Source organism: Acinonyx jubatus, chromosome E2 (genome assembly GCF_027475565.1).
Source record: "Acinonyx jubatus isolate Ajub_Pintada_27869175 chromosome E2, VMU_Ajub_asm_v1.0, whole genome shotgun sequence".
NCBI lineage: Eukaryota > Metazoa > Chordata > Mammalia > Carnivora > Felidae > Acinonyx > Acinonyx jubatus.
In genome coordinates this window covers 45,531,642-45,549,722 of record NC_069396.1, presented here as the reverse complement: position 1 = coordinate 45,549,722, position 18,081 = coordinate 45,531,642, and the positions used below count along the sequence as shown (strand labels likewise).

The window sequence follows — 18,081 nt, the reverse complement described above, 5'->3', positions numbered from 1 at the left end:
CCTGCTGACTCTCCCATGGGAGCTCTCCCATGCCAGTCTGAGCTGGGTGACTATATACCATAGCCTCCCCATTATCTCTCCTTCTGCTCCTGGTCCTGTAAGTGCCCTTTGCCATGCAGCAGGCAGAGCAATCTTAGGATTCATATTCACATTTGAATCTTAGTATAAATTCAAATCTTAGGATAAAATTCAAAATCCTCACCTCAGCCCTCAAGGCTCCTTTCCTCTTCTCCTTGCTTTGGGGGTCCCAGCCACAATGTCCTTCTTTCAGTTCCACATGCCTACGGCTTATCCGCCCTGTTGCCTCAGGGCCTTTGTACATGCCATCCACATTGCCCTTTCCCTTACCTAGATAGTTGTTTCTCAAGATTCAGGACAAATATCACTTTCTCCACATGACTTTTCCTCCTCATGAACCTTGTTCAATCCCCAACCTGAGTACTCAGAGCACTTTTTTTTTTTTTTTTTTTTTTAATGTTTATTTTTGAGAGAGACAGAGGGTGAGCAGTGGAGGGACAGAGAGAGACAGGGAGACACAGAATCAGAAGCAGGCTCCAGGTTCCGAGCTGTCAGCACAGAGCCTGATGCAGGGCTCAAACCCACAAACTGCGAGATCATGACCTGAGCTGAAGTCGGATGCTTAACCGACTGAGCCACCCAGGTGCCCCGTGCTCAGAGCACTCTTACAGAGCATTTCTCTTTGGGGTTACCTGCCTCAGTGTATGTACATCATTTACCATGTAATTAACTGGCCGCCATACGTAAGGTTTGTGAGGCACTGAAATGTGAGAATCTTTATTATTGCATGCCTCTCCAGCACAGGCCTGACATACAGTAGGTCATTAACAAATACCTGCTAAATAAATGAGTGGATGGATGACAACCTCAGACCAGGAGGAGCGCTAGCTCAGTGAGGGTCTGTGACCTGAGGGTAGGTGGTGCTTGCTTGGTGACCTAGCGTGTCTGCCCCTGGGAAGAAGCATGTTCAGGAAGCTGAAAGTAATGTGTGGAGTGTGTGTACGTGCAAGTGTGTGTGTGTGTGTGTGTGTGTGTGTGTGTGTGTACACTGCCCTCGCACAGGCCTTTGGATGGGGGAGCAGGTAGGTATCCAAGGTCTCCTTCCTAAGCAGACCTCTGCGTCCAAGGGTGCCCCCATCTGCTCCAGGGATTACCTCTTCAAGGAAATGTGATCCAGTCACTGCAATGGGGACTTAGTGAGACCTAAGAGCTCTGGACACTTCAGGGTTGTGGCACCAAGTCTGAGGGCTACTCTCAGAGGCTCAGGGGGAATGATGACCCCACTGCATGCGCCTGGCAATTCAGCAGTTTCTGGGCAGGTACAAGTCGTTCATTCGTCCAGTAAGAACTAGTCCTTACAGCTTATTCATTCATACGACCAACACCTATCACATTCTTCCAAATCATTTAGCCCAAAAAGTTCACTGAGTCAAAAGAGAAAAAGCACTAAAAACTTATTCTTTTATTGAACACTGACCAGGCATGTATAACTCATTCATTCATTTCACAAACACCAAGCACCAAAGATGCATTCATTTATTCACCAGATTTCTCAAGCACCTACTATGTGCTATTGTGTAGGTGCTGAAGAAAATACAGCCCTGAGCAGGACCACACCTCCCCCTCATGGACTTACTCCCAGGAGAGGGAAGCCAGAGAAGGAAGTAAGTAAACCAAGAGAGAAAACAAGGTAACTTCAAAGGGTGGTCAGCAGTTTAAAGAAACACAACGTTGTGACAGGGTGGGGCTGGGGGCTGCTCCCAATGGGAGGGCTCATTGTGGGGTGCCAGGTGATAGGAAGAGAGGACGCCTGCCGTGCACCAGGCATGCCGATGGATGAGGCTGACACGCACGGGCAGGAAAGCTGGGAGTGGCCAGCGTGCGAGGCCCTGTGGGCTTGTCCAAGGCGGGAGTGCTCATCCCCACTGTCCATTAGAGGCACCAGGGGAGCTTTGTAAAAGTATAGGTGTTCACACTCCACCCCCGGAGAGTCTGAATCAGCTGCTCTGGGGTGGGGACCAGGCCTGAGAGAGAGCCTTTTAAAAGCTCTGCAGCTGACTCTAATATGCAGCCAGGGCTGAGGACAGGGGAAGGAAGAGAGCAAAGAAATGAGGGCCTGACACCAAGCCCTGATCTGCTGCAAATGCAGGGGGCAAGCAGGGGAGCAGGTGTCCCGCAGGCCCCAACAGTGGGGGTGGTTTGGGGAGGGGCAGGTGGTCCGCAGTGCTGGATGCTGAGGGGGTCACGTATGATGATGATTATTGGCCTGAAGGGCACTGGGGACCACTGCAGGAGGTATTTCGGGGGACTGCTCCTCTGGGAAGCCTTGTCCACACCCCTTGTCCCTCGGTGCTGTTGACCTACCCTTTTTTTTTTTTTTTTTTTAACCTACCTTCCTTCCTACCATTCCCTAGACACAATCCTCCCCATCCTCCTTTTGGTGAGTTCCCAGGGGTCTGTGCACCCCCTGGACTATCGGAGTTAGCCCACTGGAGTTTGAAGCCTCTGAGTATCTTTGGTCCCCCTTGGGACTCTGAGCAGCTCTGAGTCTGCAGTGGGATAGGGTCTACTATGTGCGTTCTTGCACAGGCAGGGTAGGGGGTGATGATGTGGTGATGACAGTAGTAACAGCAAGGCTAACACACACTTGGCGTGTATTAACAGGTGTTGTGATAACTTCACAAAGCAGGGACTTCTAGCAGGACCAGTTTAGAGATGAGGCAAAGGTCCTGTGGCCGAGTCACAACGCTGGTAAGCAGGCAGGACAGCGAGGCCCCAAACCTTGTCAGTGTGGCTCCCACACCTTTGCCCCCAGCGCTCTAAAAGACGTGGCAGCCCAAATGAGCGTGTTGTGTGGATACACAAATGATGCAAGTTATCTTCAAAATCAATTCGTAAGGACAAAAACTCTAGAAAGTCAGCATCAGCTCAGCAGATTTCAGGTTAAGAATCTGTTTTCTCTCTCCATGTCTTCCTCCACTTTATTGGAAACCCGAGCATACACAGGCCCACTGTGGAGCTTCCCCCAGGAAACAAAACGGATGGGATGGAACTTCCGGACATCTCATTAGGAAGCCCTGAGGCAGAGACTGCACCATCAGCCCCAAAACAGGAGAGCAACACCGCCCCCCTCCATGGCCCCAGGTACTACTCTGATCTGTTTTTTACTCTCAGTGTTTCTGACCCTGGATGTGTGGGTCTTCCACACCAAGCAACTCTCCAGTTCTCTGCAGACCCCAATGAGGGTCCTACAATTTAATTTAATCCCGACACTATCTAGAGTTAGCACAGACCCCACAGGCTCAGTTCCGCCAGACTGCCCCCCCCACCTCAGATGCTAATCACCAGTGGGGGGGGGGGACGTCCCCAGGTTACCCACACGTCTACCTGACTTGGTTACAAATTGGGGTTCCCACAACACCCTCCTCAGGTTCTGCTGTAACAGCTCACAGAACTGAGAGAAATACTTTACTTACTATTAGTGGTTTATTATAAAAGATAGAAATGAACAGTCACATAGAGGGATATTCAAGAAGTCCAGAAGGGTCTCGAGCGCAGGAGCTTCTGTTGCCATGGAATTTGGGGTGCACCACCCTCCCAGCGTGTGAATGCGCTCATCAACCTAGAAGCTCTCTGAACTCTGTTTAGGGTTTTACGGAGGCCACACTGCGTTGGCATGATTGATTAAATCACTGGCCATCAGGAACTGATGCAATCTCCAGCCCCTCCCCTCTCCCCAGAGGTCAGGGGGGTGGGGCTGAAAGTTTCAAGCCTCAAATCACAGGACTGGTTTCCCTGGCAACCAGCCCCCATCCAGAAGCTATCTAGGAGTCCACAGAATCACCTCATTAGCATAAACTCAGGTATGGTTGAAAGGGTCTTATTCTAAAGAACAAAAGAGGCCCCTATCACCCAAACCACTCAGAAAATTCCAAGGGTTTTAGAAGCTCTTGGGGCCAGGAACTGGGGACAGAAGACCAAATAGGTATTTTTTATTCATGCCATAAAAATTTGCACTTTCCTATTTAAGGTCAAAGAACCCAGAGCATGCTCTCTCTTTAAATCTTACAGTCATTATACTCAAACTGGAGGGGGTCCCAGGAGTCCGAGTTCCTGAGAAGCCTGTTCTCTTTGATGTGTGTAAATCAAATGATTCTTCCCCTTCTTTGGGGGGAATAAGGGGATGAATTGTAATTATGTGCTTAAGTTTTAGGTGTGCACACTATTTTATTTCTTTAAAAAAAATGTTTTTTAATGTTTATTTAGTTTTGGGAGAGGGAGAGACGAAGTGTGAGCATGGGAGGGGCAGAGAGAGAAGGAGACACAGAATCCGAAGCGGACTTCAGACCCCAAGCTGTCAGCACAGAGCCTGATGCGGGGCTTGAACTCACTAACAGCGAAATCATGACCTGAACTGAAGTGGGACACTTAACCGACTGAGCCACCCAGGCACCCCAACACACTATTTTATTTTAAACTAACAATTCCATTTCTAGGAATCTGTCCCTCAGATATTCCCACCAGCGCATGCCAGAAGCCACACCGCCACACTGCCGAAATATGCACGAGGTGGGAGCAGCCTAAAAGCCCAGCGGCACAGGAGGGGTTAAATGCATTTGGGTACCCCAACTCCAGGGAAACAATGCAGGTGTAGTAAACAGTGAGGCAGAGGTAGCGCCAGGTGTCCTGCGTGCAAGATGCCCACATGGCCGGAAGTGAATGGGTACAGCTCGTACTTAGAGGAGTGCTCACTGTGTACCAGGCTAAGCGCTTTACACACATGAACTCATTTAATCCTCATGAAACCCTTTGAGGGAGAGGCTGTCACCATCCTCATTAAAAAAATTTTTTTTAATGTTTATTTTTGAGGGGGGGGGAGAGTGCAAGTGGGGAAGGGGAAGAGTAAGAGGGAGACACAGAATGTGAAGCAGGCTCCAGGTTCTGAGCTGTCAGCACAGAGCCCAAAGCATGGCTTGAACCCACAAACCACAAGATCATGACCCGAGCTGAAGTCGGACGCTTAACAGACTGAGCCACCCAAGTGCCCCACAGCATCCTCATTCTAAAGCCAATGCAACTGGGGTGCCTGGGTGGCTCAGTCAGTTAAGCATCCTTCGGCTCAGGTCACGATCTCACGGTTCCTGGGTTCCAGCCCCGCGTCAGGCTCTGTGGTGACAGCTCAGAGCCTGGAGCCTGCTTTGGATTCTGTGTCTCCCTCTCTCTCTGCCCCTCCCCTGCTTGCACCTATCTCTCTCTTTCAAAAATAAATAAATGTTAAAAAAAAATTTTTTTTTAAAAAGCCAATGCAACTGAGTCCAGAGAGATTGAGTAACCTGCCCAAGTTACTCAGCAGGAAAGCAGTGTCACTGCGATTTGAACCCAGGCAATCTAGCTTCAGAGTTTCTTCTCTATGGTGCACTTGGTGGAGGGAAAGAGGCAAATTGCAGAATAAAACCAAACAAAATAATGGAGCTTAAATAAAAGATTTCATTAGAGAGAGAGAACATAAATGTCTATAAAGGAAAGGGCCTAGGAGGGCACCCACCAAACTGTTAACAGTGCTTACCTCTAAGGAGTAAAACCTGAGTGGAGATAAAAGGACAACTTTTAAAAAAAAATTCTGCATGTCTGTGCTTGAATTCGTACAAGCCCGTTAGTTCAAGGCCCTCTTCAGGCTCCCCTATGAGGCCCTGCCCCGAATCCACATTCCGGAGAGAGGAGCCCTGTGAATAGGTTTGCATGCTTTCTTCCAGACCCTTCTCTCTGTGTCTACATGGAAATGCTCACAACTGCACAGGGTAGGGGCGTCTCAGGCTTTAAGTTTTCACTTTTGGAAGTGAGCATGTGAGGAGAATCATGGGCAGGGGGAAGCCACGCCCTGAAAAGCCCAGACTGTACAGGATGCAGAGTTAGAACGGATGAGGACGCACCACCTCCACAGGTGAGCCTTGCATTGGCCCCACGCCGACCTTGCCCCTAGGGCTTGTGGAGTCTGAAAACTCCCAGTGGAGATTCCTCCTTGGCCTGGCAAGCTGCTTGTACCCGGACCCACCGAGGGAAGGAAGGGGCACCCCATCTTGTATCCACATGCCCCTCGGTGAAACAGAGGCTGTACTTAAATCCTTAAACTACAATGTCGCCTTCTTTTAGTTTGCTAACTAGTTTGGCTGAGGTGATGTAGGCTGAATGCTTGTATAATTACATGCTTACATAGAGAGATGAATTAAAAAAAAAATAAACAGCCTTCATAGTTGCTTTTCTTACTTATTATCAGATCCTGGAGATTTCCTGATATGGCGGCTGTAGCTCAGTGTTTGGAAGCAAAGAATACTCACGTTCAATTCCCAGCTCTGCCACTTAATTACCTAGGCCTTGGGCATGTCACTTAGCCTCCTACATCTCAGTTTTCCCATTTGTAAAATGGAGATAATAATAGGACTTAACTCTTAGGGATGTTATGAGTTAATGAACGTAGAGACTTAGAATATCCCTGGCACACGGGGACATACAAGTATTAGCTGTTAAAATTTTACTTATATAACAATAAAAAGAAAATCTCAGGCAAACAAATAGAACCAAATGTGGCCTTGGCAGGAGCCCTGGTTGCTTTGGGCTCAGGAGTCGGCTGGCCTGGGGTGGCCTGTCTTGAGCAACAAGCTAGGCAAGCCCCTCCTTCCTGGGAGGCCCACAGCCAGGCCCATGGGAGGCACGCCTTCTGAGTCCCTGTGGGGTTGGGTGGGTTAGGCGAGGGTGTTGCCACCTCCCCCAAAGTGCATGTGGATTAAGCATCTTGTTCCAATTCTGGGCATCGTCCTAGTCACTTCAAATGAGACTTTGAAATGCAAAGTTAAAAAAGGATGCCCCCTGGAGCATGGGCACGTGCCAGGCCCACCCAGGAGCAGCAGGCCAAGCATGTGCACTGGGCGGATGAGACAGAGCTGCACTGGCTGGAGGATGAGTGAGGGGTCTGGGGTCGGGGAAGCCCCTTCGGGGGAGACTTAAGCAGGGGGACAATCATTGCTCTGAGCGGCCGGGTGTGCCTACCGGGATCTCACTGGCTCTAGCCAGGACCATTTTTAAGCCGCATGCACTGGTGTACCTGTGACATTTATTTTGATTCTGAAACTTTCTGGTAAACAGCTGCTGCCTGGAGCCCCAAGAGTCCCCACTATCACTGTGTGGGGTGATGCTTTGGGGTCCGCTCCCACGGCTGTTGCTGGTTGGGGTGGTGGTTAAGTGTTTAGTATGTCCCCCAACGGGCTCACTCCTGTGACCAGGCCGAGCCTCCTTTAGAAGAGTGTCTTGTCAGCACGGAGCCTGACTTGTGAACTAATCCCAGCTAATTGCCACCGAAGCCTGCTAAGATCACATCTGTTGGGCTTGGAGATTAAATCAATATTTGACAATCTTGATTAAATACAGCCAGGGAATCCTTGTCAGAGAACATCTGTTAAAGCCCTGTTCTTTCCATTCTGCTCTTAGGGGGCTGACTGGGGGCATCTCAGGCTCTGCTTCTCCTCACCTGAGGAGATTTGGTGGGGGTGTCGGGGGGTGGACAGAAACAGAAAGGCTCCCTGTGGTGGAAGGGGAGGGGAGGGGAGGGGAGGGGAGGGGAGTGAACCTTGCTAGCCAGGGGGGCACCATCTGCCAGCAATAATCACCTTACCTGCCCCCGACCCTGGGGGCTGCTGAGGGCCAGTCCCCAGCCAGCGTGGATGGAATGCTTGCCTCAGAACACTGAACTCGTCTCCTAATGTCCCACTGAGGTAGTGGTCTCGTCACCTCCGTTTCAAAATCAGGAAGCTGAGCTTTGAGAGGAGACAGCGCTTGGCCAAGGTCACAAAGAGAATGAGAGGAAGAACGGGGGTCTGGACCCCCTGGTTCTGCTGACTCCAGGGTCTGCCCTGTGACCTCTCACAGGACCACTCCGCATGAGAGACCAGTCATCAAAAGAAAGAGCAAAAATGGGCACTTGTGCCACCCGGACCCAGACTGGAGGCCTGCTCCAATGTCAGGTTCCCGAAGCTACGGGTTACAATGGCGGCCCCCCTCAGCCCACAGAGCATCCCAGGGGGAGGGCCCTACTGTTTTCCCCAATTTGCAGAAGGGAACAGTGAGACTCAGAGGGGCAAGTTACCTGTTCCAGATCACCCAGTGAGGTTAAAGGCAGAGGTGGGGCTGGAACCAGGTGGGTGACTCTATGGCCACCATAACCACAGTCATCTCTAAAAATCAGGGATAGAGTTGTGAGCAGGATGGGCCTCAATAAATGCCTGCTCTCCATCCCTGAGTGATTTTCAGACAGAAATCAGGCTCATGCTGGGATCCTGGGAGCAAATCCTGGTCCCAATACTCCACCTTGCTGCACTGCTGGAGGAGCCCGAGATGACCCCCCCTAAGGTACACTCCCCACGGTAATGGCACATAGTAAGCATGCACACACCCTTACTCAGGATTTTGTAAACAACAATAACAACAACTCAATACTTGCATTCACAGCACCCTTGTGGGGGGAGGGGTGGGGAGTAGTGGTCAGACACCCAAATGTCCGCAGCCACTGTTCACTGCTCTTTCTCCAGATCCAAAGCAGTGCTTGGATCAGGGGAGTCCTCCACAAGTATTTTCTGAGTCTATTAAAAAGAAAGGAAAAACCAAAACCAACCAGTCAGCCACCTGGCCAGATAACCAACTAGCCAGCCAACCAGATAAGTAATGAACCAACCAGTCATCCAGTTAACCGACCAACCAGCAAGCCAATAGCCAGTTAACTAGCCAACTGGTCTCCTGTTTCTGTGTCCCTGTCTCTATCTACATCTCTACCCCATCTCTCTGCATTGCTGTCCCATGTTTCTGTGTCCCTGTTCACATCTGTCCATGTCCCTATGTGTGTGTGTGTATGTCTGTTTCTCACGCGTGTGCATACACAGATGGCCACAGCTCCACATATTTCTGGCCCAGGAGTCACAATCCCATGTTAACTCACCACTGATGATGTGTCTCCAGTCAGGCAGCCTCTGCCTCGTCCCTCTTTTTTTTTTTTTTTTTTAATGTTTATTTATGGGGGAGAGAGAGAGAGAGAGAGAGAGAGAGAGAGAGAGAGAGAGAGAGAGGGAGACCTAGTGTGAACGGGGGAGGGGCAGAGAGAGAGGTAGACACAGAATCCGAAACAGCTCCAGGCTCTGAGCTGTCAGCACAGAGCCCAACGTGGGGCTTGAACCCACAAGCTGTGAGATCATGACCTGAGCCAAAGTCGAATGCTCAACTGACTGAGCCACCCAAGCACCCCTGCCTGGTCCCTCTTAACTCCCTCCCATATTCCAAGTTCCCAGCAATTATCAGAACGGATAGAAACTAAGGACTTGGCTAAGATTATTTAAAAAAAAAGAAAAAAAAAAGTCAGGAGGCAGATCCCAAACTGTCTGCTAAGTAAAAGAACCATTGCCAGGGTGCCTGGGTGGCTCAGTTGGTTGAGTGTCCAACTTCGGCTCAGGTCATGATCTCACGATTTGTGGGTTTGCGCCCCGCATCGGGCTCTGTGCTGATGGCTCATAGCCTGGAGTCTGCTTCAGATTCTGTGTCTCCTTCTCTCTCTGCCCCATCTCCAACCACACTCCTTCTCTCTCTCTCTCAAAAATAAATAAACATTAAAAAAAAACAAAAACCACTGCCACGTGTGGCATTGTTAGAGCCCCTAATTTCTCATATTCCAGGAAGGATTTACGCCTGCCCTGTCCAGTCTCACCCCTACCCTGACATGGAATCTTACAAGGAAACTGGCTGCTATAATCAGAGAATCAACCCAGAAGTCCCAAGAAGAATGTATTCAGAAGAAATTCAGAAGAATGGCACACTCCCTCTTACAATTAAAAAAATTAGTATTAAAAAATTCTCTATGCTACATATTTTATACCTATATATCCACCGAGGATGATGCAGAGCAAAGATCTGGAAGGCCAACCTCTACCTGTAAGTGGTTACCCCAGGGAGAGGAGTGACAGTGTGTGTGTGTGTGTGTGTGTGTGTGTGTGTGTTCCTATCATTGACTCCGAAGCTCCAAAACTTCCCAAAGTCACGTGCCTCACCTGTGCACCTGCAGACCACCTGTACTATTATTTACTTAAGTTAGTCCTTTCAACCAACTCACTTACTAAAACCTTAATAAGACCAGTGTGGGATTCGTTATATTTTTTCTAATACTCATCAAACAAAATGCACAAATATGAGCATCTGTAAAGCCTGCGTATCAATGGAAGTGAACTCTGGTACCAGAAATGTGCTGACATCAAAGCCAGAATGCAGCTTTGAGACATGACTCTGAGCAAAAGAGGCAGACACAGAACAATGTGCATAATTTACGATTCTGTTTGTATAAAGTTGAAAAACAGGCAAAATGAAACCATGTTACTTATACTCTCATCTGCGAACAAACCTTCAAAAGGCAAGAAATGGTGACATGGAAGTCTGGGAGAGGAGTGGCTTCTGGGGGTGAGAGGGGGTGTTCGATGGAGGGGTACACAGAGGCTTCTGGGCTGCTGGCAAACTTCTCTTTCTTTTTTCTTTCTTTCTTTCTTTCTTTTTTTTTTTTTTTTTTAAACATTTATTGACTCTAGAGAGAAAGAGAGAGCACAAGTGGCAGAGGGGCAGAGAGAGAGGGAGACACAGAATCTGAAGCAGGCTCCAGACTCTGAGCTGTCAGTCCAGAGCCTGACGTGGGGCTCAAACTCACAAATCATGACATCATGACTTGAGCCCAAGTCAGAAGCTTAACCGACTGAGCCACCCAGGCGCTCCTAAAATTCTTTCTTGACCAGGGCGTTACATGAGTGCTTGCTTTAGAAGTGTTTCCTAAACTGTGTATTTACAATTTACATACTCCTCAGTGCAAATGTTAGGTGTCACGGTAACAAAGCTTTAAAGCCTTTTGCACTGTGTGAATTCTTTTTAAACAATGAGATTGTACTATTACATGTGTAATCTTAAAAAACAGGTAAGACCCTCTTTGAAGACCTGTGTGTGTTTGTACACACGCCCCGCCCCCACCCCCAACACACCCCAGTCATTCTCTGCTCCCCTGGCTCAAAATTCACTTTCTCTCCTTTAAAAAAGGTTTCTGCTTCCCAGAACCGGCAGAGCCACTTCACCTGTCCAAGTACAAACATCCTGGGCATGCTGGGGGAGAGTGCACTTCCTCCTAGCCTTCAGGGAGGCAGGGAAGGGGGGCTACACGCACAGCAGGTGTTTGGGGACAATTCACCACACAACAGCTGGGGACAGAAGGGCAAGGGCCTGCCCCACCCTGCAGGAGGCCTTGGGGGAGGGTGGTGGCACAGGGGCTGTGGGGCCAAGCTGCCCTTAGGAGCACGCATCCTAGCCCTGCCCCTGTAAGCGATCCCACAGTGAGCTCCAGAAAGGCTCTAGTCTTGACCCTTGACTAGGTGCAAAGCCTCTTGTCAACCCGAGGACCAGCTGGCAGATGGCAAAGGCCTGCAGCTCTGTTTGCATAACACAGTAATCAAACATCCTGCCCAGGGCCCGCATGCGGGATGGGTGCCCATGCTAACACCGAGGCAGAAGAGCTGGAAGGGGGCACCGGGCCCTCAGGAGGAGCCCAAAGCGATGGCTCCACAGGAGCCCAGGAAACTATGAAACCGGCCACTCATTGCTAGGACAACTTTCCTTCTCTTCTTTCTTTCTTTCTTTTTTAATGTTCAGTTGAGGGAACCTTTCTAGAGGCAATCTGGCAATAGCTTTTAAAAATGTTCCTACCCTCTGAACCTGTAATGCTACTTCTGGGAACTGATCCTAAAGAAACAATGGAAATAAAGAAAAAATATTATGGCACTGGTTATAAATTAAAAAAAAAAAAAATAGAACCAACCTCAACGTCCAACAACAGAATGGTTAAATAAACTCTGACGTTAAACATTTATACACATGTACGGAGGCAGTCATAGAAGAAAGCCTGAAAAAAACAACTCTAAAATGGGGGTGCCTGGGTGGCTCAGTGAGTTAAGCGTCCAACTTCGGCTCAGGCCATGATCTCACGGTTTGTGAGTTCGAGCCCCACGTTGGGCTCTGTGCTGACAGCTCACAGCCTGGAGCCTGCTTTGGACTCTGTGTCTCTGTCTCTGCCCCTCCCCTGCTTGCACTCTGTCTCTCTCTCAAAAATAAATAAACATTGAAAGAAAGAAAGAAAGAAAGAAAGAAAGAAAGAAAGAAAGAAAGAAAGAAAGAAAGAAAGAAAGAAAAAAGAAAATCTGACAACTTTCCAAACAAAAGCCAGCTCCAGCCCTCCTACGGGTGGGATGTGCCTCAAACTCCTTCCCATCCAGGTTTTCACGGGCTCATGGATGCTGCTCAGGAAGCCTACGGCAAGGAATGCCACTCCCAATGGGCAGCTGAAGAAACTGAGCACAAAGCGATGTCATTTCTGGACAACAAGAGCAAGGACTCAGGCCCTCAGTGTGAGAATACTGTTACCCTCACCAGAGGGCCGCTCCAGATGCTCAATGTCTCATACTTGTGGCTGCACGGGCTCCAGTGTTGTTCAAATCCCATTCTAGCCCGTGAGAGGTTAAAGGGAAGTAGGCTGGGGGTGGGTGAAGGATCTTCTGGTAAAGCTACTGCTTTCCAGCAGAAAGGAGTAGCCTCAGCCAGCACAGCCCTTCCACCCTTCTCCTTCCTGGAATGTGGATGCCATATGTGGAGGTGAGGTAGCCATCTTGTGATCATGAGGCTGAAAGCCACATGCAGAGGATGGCAGGGCAAGGAGTCAGAGGAGCCCACTCTCCCAGCCAGAGGCCCTGCCCCAGTCTACCCATCCTCCCTTGTCTTCCTTTGTACAAGAGAAAACTGTTCCCTTATTTAAGCCACTGCTTGTTGGTTTCCTGTTACTTGTATCAGACTTCGATCTTGACTGATAGAGGTCCTACCCAGATCCTCATTTTACAGACAAAGAAACTGAAGCTCTGTGAGGGGAGGTCAGTAGCCCAAGGTCACATGGAGCCAGGAAGAGATAAGGCTGGGATGTGAGCCTGTATCCCTAACCACTTCACAGCATGGCTTTCGAGAAAGCTTGGCTTCAATTCACTTCTCCATCTAATAGTTTGCTGGTCTGTCCCCCACACCAAAAGCATGAGCTCCACGAAACTTAGACTTTTCGCTGCTCACTCCCCTGCTGGTGGCAGGCGCTCAACACATGCCTGCTAAAGGAGCAATGAATGACTAAATGCATGGGAAGGTCCAGTGACTCTTCTGGAAAAGAGAAATGCCACCATTAACTTCACAGGAGGCTGGGAGGGCTCAGTGAGGAATAAATATGAAGCACAGGGCATGGTGTCTAATTCAGTGATCAATTATTGATTCCATTATTTCCATCACGGAGGCTGTGGATCTCCTCTTCCAAAGACCTTTCCTCATGACCAAAAGGTTTTGCCAACTCTAGATGATCTTTTTTTTTTTTTTTTAATTTGGATTCAAAGATGATTTCTCCATGCAACTCATAGCCAAACACCCCCAGGACTCCCAACTAATTCCCAACCACATGTCCCTGGAGCGGCATCCCAGCCTCCCTGCCTTGGCCTTGGGTTCCACATGCAGTAACTGCCCTGCTCTTTGCACATCAATCCTGCCTCTTCCTTAGACCAGCTTCCCAAGCCGCCTCTTGAGTGATGCCTTCCCTGACCGCTCCCCCCCACCCGCCCATCTGGCACTGCCCCCTTGGGAAGCTCTTTGTGCCCTCCCTGTCTGGCCTATTCTCTTCCCGATGTGGTGTCTGGAAAGGCCATCCACCTGGCATTCCTGTTGGGTGCTGCATGTACACGCATCTGACGAGACCAGCTCCTGTGGGCAGGCCCCACCCCTCCTCCCCTGCCTCCCAGCAAGTGCTGGCACCTACAAGGGCTGTTCAATGACATCTGGTGAACGGGAGAAAGAATGATCACACTGCCTAACGTTTCTATGGGTCTACAATGTGCCTGGCGCTGTTCTGTGCACTTTATGCACATTAACCCATTTTAGTGTTTATTTTTGAGAGACAGAGAGGCAGAGAGCGAGGAGGGGAGGGGCAGAAAGAGAGGGAGACACAGAATCAAGAGTAGGCTCTAGGCTCTGGGCTGACAGCACAGAGCCCCATGTGGGGCTTGAACCCACAAACTGTGAGATCATGACCTGAGCCGAACCTGGACACTTAACCGACTGAGCCACCCAGGTGCCCTGCAGATTAACCCATTTGATCCGCACAACATTCCTTTGCCAGAGGTACTATTATCACTGCCATTTTATACACGAGGAAACTGAAGCTCCAGGTCATGCTGCTGGTAAGTGGCAAAGCTGGGCTCCAAGAATCCTGCTGACTGACTCCAGAGTCAATGCTCTTAACCTCTTGGCTCTCCTGCCTTGTATGAATAACTGCACAAATGTCCCTGGCACAAAGAAAAACACCTGGGGTCAGGCCTGAGCGGAATGTAAAGCTAACCTCCTAAGCCAGAGCAAACACTCACTGGCCTCCCCTTAACATTCCAATCCTATTCTCCTTTGCTTACCTGCCAATATTGATGCTGAAAAAGCCAGACACTCACTTTTCTAGCTTGGAGCTGAGAAGTCTGCTGGGGGGGGGGGGGGGGGGTTGGGCAGAAACATGGTCCTGACTGGCTCCCTGCCTCATGGCTATGACAGGATGTGACACCTGGAGCCACAGCAACCATCTTGCAAACATGAGGAAAGGCTAAGAGGATTTCAGAAGCACACACCTGGGCTTCTGACATGTGAAGCTATTGAAGCATCCCAGAACTGCTGAGTATCTGTTACTTCTATCCCAGACTGAGATACAAAATATTTAGAAACTAGTAAGGCAAAGGCAAGAGGCAATCAGAATGGATGGCAGCTGGTGGACATTGGTCCTGCCTGAATCTGAATTCAATGACAGTTTTGTTCGCTGTTGTCCCTCAGCACTAGCACAGTACTGGGCGCAGTTGGCACAGAATCGGCACACAGTCAGTGTTTGGTGAATGATCCAGAATGTGACGCACCAGGACCTGAGTACAGCTACGTACCTCCCAGCTCTGAACGACGGGCGTTTCACCTCCCTCAGCTCAGTTTCCTCATCTGTGAGTATTTACCTCATAGGGCATGGGAGGAAATTTCGATATCCCTATGTGGACAGGACCTGGTGGGATGCCAGGGAGGTGTGCTGGCTGCCATCACCATCAGCTTCTTTTTATCCTTGCCGTTTCCTTGCCCGTCACATGGCTACCATGATCAGTCTCCCCTTTAAGGAGACAAAATCTGAGAAAGTACAGTAGAAAGCACTCTGCAAGCAAATGTTAATTCTTATCTTTGACTAGGTGCAGCGTAGCAGTTAAGAGCACAGATTCGGAAGGCAGACTGCCTGAGTTTGAGTCCCAGCTCTGCCACATGACCTCGGCAAGTCACTTAACCTCTTTGTGCCTCAGTTACCCCACTTATAAAATGGAAATAACAGACGTACCTCCCTTACGGGGCTGGAGTGAACATTAAAGGAGTCGACAGGTAAAGTTCTAGAGCAGCGCCCAGCGCAGGTGATCACCGGGAACACTGGCTTGTGCAACCTCGGGCAAGTTACTTAACTGTCTGCCTTTCTCTCCTCACAGGATTGCTGTGAGAATCCAAGAAGTGAATCTATGTGAAGCATGAAGTACTTGAAACAGGCCTGCTTTACGAGCAGGGCCCAGTTAACGTTAGCAATCCTCGTCATCTCTGACTGGGGGCTCTCTTGGATGACTGACCGCCTACACTTTTATTTTACCCCCACACTGCTGTTTAACTCCCAGGTCTACAGAGCTGGCACCCTGCCCCTCCCCCAGCTTCCCCCACCCTCCCAAAGCCAGCAGCTCCAGGAGAATGCGCAGCGTACCTCTCACCCCACGTGCCTAGCCCCTGGCTGGAGCACAACTGCCCGCTAAATGCCAGCTGGCATTGCTCAGTGCTGGGACGTTCCTCTGGCCTCTCTCCTGGCCTGAGACATTGGCGCCTCACGCCGGGCTCCCTGCATCCCACCACCCAGGACTCTGCAGGCAAGCAGAGCCACCCTGCCTACAGGCACAGGGTCCTCAGGAGGGTTTTCATTAGGTCACTCACGGCACAACCCAGGCCTCTGACAGAACAAAAGGGAGTGTCTTGTGAGCACAGGGCGGGGGAAGTTTGGAAAGGATTCCTCCAGCAAAGGAAGAAAATGTAACCATGGGCAAATGGCCTTGAGCCTCTCAAGGGAGGCCTGTCCCAGGCAGCAGGAACTAGCACCAGGCAGGCAATGCCCAAAGAGCTGCCTCAAGGGACCCCAGTGTCCAGGATGGTGCAGATCACTAAGCAACATAACCCTGACCAGGTCATTTAGACACTCTGGTTTTTGCAACCATTAAATGGGTATCAACTTCTCTGATTGATCCATTGCCGGTCCGCTCTGAATCACAGGGAACTACATTTCCCAGGATTCCTGGTTAAGTTCAGCCAATGGGCGTGCTTCTCCCTCTCAACCTCCACCTTGGACAGAGTCTCAGACACTTCCACTGCCCTGGGTTCCAGTAATGCCACCTCCCCCTTGTGTCCCTCCAGCTCTGGTTCTAGTCTCAGGACTGCCTCCCTGTCCCTGTTTTGTTCCTCTATTCCTCCATCACTCATTAACACAAGTTCTCTGTGTTGAATTCCTTCTGCCTGAAATACTTAGAGTAATCCCTAGAAATACCTTGATTCTGTTTTCTTGACAGATACACCTGTCTTGCTTGCATTTTAGGGGCATCTGAGACTGAGGGGGAGAAGACGCAGCTGGAAAGTGAAAAGCCCCACACAAACGAAGCATTGTTTTATGGAAATCTCCTCCTCTCTTCCATAAGGCACAGGAACATTGTGAGCATGGAGTTTAAACCCCTCCCAAACGAAATGATCCGATGTTTGGGAACTGCTTCAAAATAATCCAAAGGCAAGGGGTTGGAGGAAGCATGCTTGGCGGGGTGCCAGTAACTACAGGCTCTAGTGACAGGTCTGCACCTGTGGGCTCTGCGTGCTCTTCTTTCTACCTCTGTAAATGTTTGAAATTTTCCATTATTAAAACAAAACCAACAGGCAAGAAAAAACAGGTCCCTATTCTGTTGGCGGGGGTACTAACTGGCAGAAACTCCTTTGAAGGCAATTTGTCAGTTAATTAAATTGAAACCATGTACATCTGTGGACCCAGTGATTCCAACACCAAGTGCAAATGGGAATATACCACTTAGAGGGTACCAGGACTTTGTACACGTTATATATCATATGTTCATAAAGCCTAGTGAGGTAGACACAGTGTACTGTCTCCATTTTATGGATGAAGAAACCAAGGCGCAGAATGTCAAGGTCAGATGTTGAAGCCCTAACCCCAGTACCCCGGAATGTGACTGTATTTGGAGATGAGGCCTTTATAGGGGTAAATTAAAAGGAGACCATTAGGGTGTGTCCTAATCCAATCTGACTGATGTCCTTGTAAGATGCGATCAGGACACAGACAAGACATGTGGGGCCCACGTGTGCACAGAGGAACAAGAGCAATAGGGCAGATGCCTTCAAGCCAAGGAGAGAGGCTTCAGGGGAAACCAACCTTGATGGCACCATGGTCTTAGACTGGAGATCTCAGAACTGGAGAGCCTAAGTTTTTGTTGTTTCAACCACCCAGTCTGCGACACTGTGTTATGACAGCAACAGCAAAGGGTAGGTCACAGAGCCAGTCAGTGCTGGAACCAAGATGTAGGCCCAGGGCATCTGGGTCCAGGGTTCACACCCTTAACAACACGGCTGACACAGCAAACTGTTCACAATCATTATTTTATCTCCCAGAAGTAAGACTGGAGGGGGGTGCCAGGAAAGAAGGAGCAACATTTTCAATGTTGACCTCATATACCTCTATAATGTTGAAATTTTAAAAAATTCAAATACCATGTTTTTAAACATTAAAAATACAATCACATACCTGGAAATGAATAGATACCAGCTGCCCAAATGTGGGACAGAGGAGTATATCCAGGCCTGATTTGTCTTTGTACAAGTTTCACTATAATC

At 49.4% G+C, this 18,081-nt stretch overlaps 1 protein-coding gene across 7 annotated transcripts in view; it reads right to left on the bottom strand.

Moving 5' to 3' along the window:
- The window catches only part of SIPA1L3 (signal induced proliferation associated 1 like 3), a 237,193-nt gene that overhangs the window by 105,397 nt on the left and 113,715 nt on the right, over positions 1 to 18,081 (bottom strand). Inside the window, exon 1 of one of the 7 annotated variants that reach the window (XM_053210536.1) lies at positions 15,138 to 15,286. The exons of the other annotated variants lie outside the window; for them this stretch is intronic. The gene's annotated coding sequence lies outside the window, so the exon portion shown is untranslated. Of the gene's footprint in view, positions 1 to 15,137; positions 15,287 to 18,081 lie in introns of those variants that run through there. 7 annotated transcript variants of the gene reach the window in all.